This window comes from Rhinopithecus roxellana, chromosome 7, assembly GCF_007565055.1.
Source record: "Rhinopithecus roxellana isolate Shanxi Qingling chromosome 7, ASM756505v1, whole genome shotgun sequence".
NCBI lineage: Eukaryota > Metazoa > Chordata > Mammalia > Primates > Cercopithecidae > Rhinopithecus > Rhinopithecus roxellana.
In genome coordinates this window covers 24,191,717-24,195,639 of record NC_044555.1, presented here as the reverse complement: position 1 = coordinate 24,195,639, position 3,923 = coordinate 24,191,717, and positions in this window count along the sequence as shown.

Here is a 3,923-nt window from a genome sequence, read left to right as displayed (position 1 = left end):
CTGACCAGCTTTGATCCGTTGCTGGCGATGGGCTGCGCTCCTTTGCAGGGGGAGATGCGCTCTTATTTTTTGAATTTCCAGCTTTTCTGCCCTGCTTCTTCCCCATCTTTGTGGTTTTATCTGTCTCTGGTCTTTGATGGTGGTGACGTACTGATGGGGTTTTGGTATAGGTGTCCTTCCTGTTTGATAGTTTTCCTTCTGACAGTCAGAAGGACTGTCTGTTGGTCTGTTGGAGATTGCTTGAGGTCCACTCCAGACCCTGTTTGCCTGGGTATCAGCAGCAGAGGTTGCCGAAGATAGAATATTGCTGAACAGCGAGTGTACCTGTCTGATTCTTCCTTTGGAAGTTTCCTCTCAGGGGTGTACTCCACCCTGTGAGGTGTGGGGTGTCAGACTGCCCCTAGTGGGGGATTTCTCCCAGCTAGGCTACTCAGGGGTCAGGGACACACCTGAGCAGGCAGTCTGTCCGTTCTCAGATCTCAACCTCCGCGTTGGGAGATCCACGGCTCTCCCCAAAGCTGTCAGACAGAGTCGTTCGCGTCTGCACCGGCTCCTGCTACTTCCCCTGTTGGTCTTCAGCTGTGCGCTGTCCCCAGAGGTGGAGACTACAGAGACAGGCAGGCTTCCTTGAGCTGCTGTGAGCTCCACCCAGTTCGAGCTTCCCAGCGGCTTTGTTTACCTACTTAAGCCTCAGCAATGGCGGGCGCCCCTCCCCCAGCCTCGCTGCTGCCTTGCGGATAGATCGCGGCAGACTGCTGTGTTAGCAGTGAGGGATGCTTCGTGGGCGTGGGACCCTCCCGGCCAGGTGTGGGATATATTCTGGTGTGCCTGTATGCTTACAGCGCAGTATTGGGGTGGGAGTTTCCCGATTTTCCAGGTGTTGTGTGTCTCAGTTCCCCTGGCTAGGAAAACGGATCCCCTTCCCCCTTGCGCTTCCAGGTGAGGCGATGCCTCGCCCTGCTTCAGCTCTCGCTGGTCAGGCTGCAGCAGCTGACCAGCACCGATTGTCCGGCACTCCCTAGTGAGATGACCCCAGTACCTCAGTTGAAAATGCAGAAATCACCGGTCTTCTGTGTCGCTCGCGCTGGGAGTTGGAGACTGGAGCTGTTCCTATTCGGCCATCTTGCTCCGCCCCCCTCAACGTTCTTAAAGAAAAGAATTTTCAACCCAGAATTTCATATCCAGCCACACTAAGTTTCATAAGTGAAGGAGAAATAAAATCCTTTACAGACAAGCAAATGCTTAGAGATTTTGTCACCACCAGGCCTGCCCTACAAGAGATCCTGAAGGAAGCACTAAACATGGAAAGGAACAAGAGGTACTAGCCATTGCAAAAACATGTCAAATTGTAAAGTCCGTTGATGCTAGGAAGAAACTGCATCAACTAGCAAGCAAATTAACCAGCTAATATCATAATGAAAGGATCAACTTCACACATAACAATATGAAACTTAAATGAAAATGGACTAAATGGTCCAATTAAAAGACACAGACTGGCAAATTGGATAAAGAATCAAGACCCATCAGTTTGCTGTATGCAGGAGACCCATCTCACATGCAAAGACACACATAGGCTCAAAATAAAGGATTGGAGGAAGATCTACCAAGCAAATGGAAAACAAAAAAAAAAGCAGGGCTTGCAATCCTAGTCACTGATTAAACAGACTTTACACCATCAAAGATCAAAAGAGACAAAGAAGGACATTACATAATGGTAAAGGGATCAATTCATCAGGAAGAACTATCCTAAATATATATGCACCCAATACAGGAGCAGCCAGATTCATAAAGCAAGTCCTTAGAGACTTACAAAGAGACTTAGACTCCCATACAATAATAATGGGAGACTTCAACACTCCACTGTCAACATTAGACAGATCAACGAAACAGAAAGTTAACAAGGATATCCAGGAATTGAACTCATCTCTGCACCAAGCGGACCTAATAGACATCTATAGAACTCTCCACCCCAAATCAACAGAATATACATTCTTCTCAGCACCACATCGCACTTATTCCAAAATTGACCACATAATTGGAAGTAAAGCACTCCTCAGCAAATGTACAAGAACAGAAATTATAACAAACTGTCTCTCAGACCACAGTGCAATCAAACTAGAACTCAGGACTAAGAAACTCACTCAAAACCGCTCAACTACATGGAAACTGAACAACCTGCTCCTGAATGACTACTTGGTACATAACGAAATGAAAGCAGAAATAAAGATGTTCTTTGAAACCAATGAGAACAAAGATACAACATACCAGAATCTCTGGGATACATTTAAAGCAGTGTGTAGAGGGAAATTTATAGCACTAAATGCCCACAAGAGAAAGCAGGAAAGATCTAAAATTGACACTCTAACATCACAATTAAAAGAACTAGAGAGGCAAGAGCAAACACATTCAAAAGCTAGCAGAAGGCAAGAAATAACTAAGATCAGGGCCGAACTGAAGGAGATAGAGACACAAAAAACCCTCCAAAAAATCAATGAATCCAGGAGTTGGTTTTTTGAAAAGATCAACAAAATTGACAGACCGCTAGCAAGGCTAATAAAGAAGAAAAGAGAGAGGAATCAAATAGATGCAATAAAAAATGATAAAGGGGATATCACCACTGACCCCACAGAAATACAAACTACCATCAGAGAATACTATAAACGCCTCTGCGCAAATCAACTAGAAAATCTAGAAGAAATGGATAATTTCCTGGATACTTACAGTCTCCCAAGGCTAAACCAGGAAGAAGTTGAATCCCTGAATAGACCAATAGCAGGCTCTGAAATTGTGGCAACAATTAATAGCCTACCCACCAAAAAAAGTCCAGGACCAGATGGATTCACAGCTGAATTCTACCAGAGGTACAAGGAGGAGCTGGTACCATTCCTTCTGAAACTATTCCAATCAATAGAAAAAGAGGGAATCCTCCCTAACTCATTTTATGAGGCCAACATCATCCTGATACCAAAGCCTGGCAGAGACACAACAAAAAAGAGAATTTTAGACCAATATCCCTGATGAACATCGATGCAAAAATTCTCAATAAAATACTGGCAAACCGGATTCAGCAGCACATCAAAAAGCTTATCCACCATGATCAAGTGGGCTTCATCCCTGGGATGCAAGGCTGGTTCAACATTCGCAAATCAATAAACGTAATCCAGCATATAAACAGAACCAAAGACAAGAACCACATGATTGTCTCAATAGATGCAGAAAAGGCTTTTGACAAAATTCAACAGCCCTTCATGCTAAAAACGCTCAATAAATTCGGTATTGATGGAACGTACCTCAAAATAATAAGAGCTATTTATGACAAACCCACAGCTTATATCATACTGAATGGGCAAAAACTGGAAAAATTCCCTTTGAAAACTGGCACAAGACAGGGATGCCCTCTCTCACCACTCCTATTCAACATAGTGTTGGAAGTTCTGGCTAGGGCAATCAGGCAAGAGAAAGAAATCAAGGGTATCCAGTTAGGAAAACAAGAAGTCAAATTGTCTCTGTTTGCAGATGACATGATTGTATATTTAGAAAACCCCATCGTCTCAGCCCAAAATCTCCTTAAGCTGATAAGCAACTTCAGCAAAGTCTCAGGATACAAAATTAATGTGCAAAAATCACAAGCATTTTTATACACCAGTAACAGACAAGCAGAGAGCCAAATCAGGAATGAACTTCCATTCACAATTGCTTCAAAGAGAATAAAATACCTAGGAATCCAGCTTACAAGGGATGTAAAGGACCTCTTTAAGGAGAACTACAAACCGCTGCTCAGTGAAATAAAAGAGGACACAAACAAATGGAAGAACATACCATGCTCATGGATAGGAAGAATCACTATCGTGAAAATAGCCATACTCCCCAAGGTTATTTATAGATTCAATGCCATCCCCATCAAGCTACCAATGAGTTTCTTC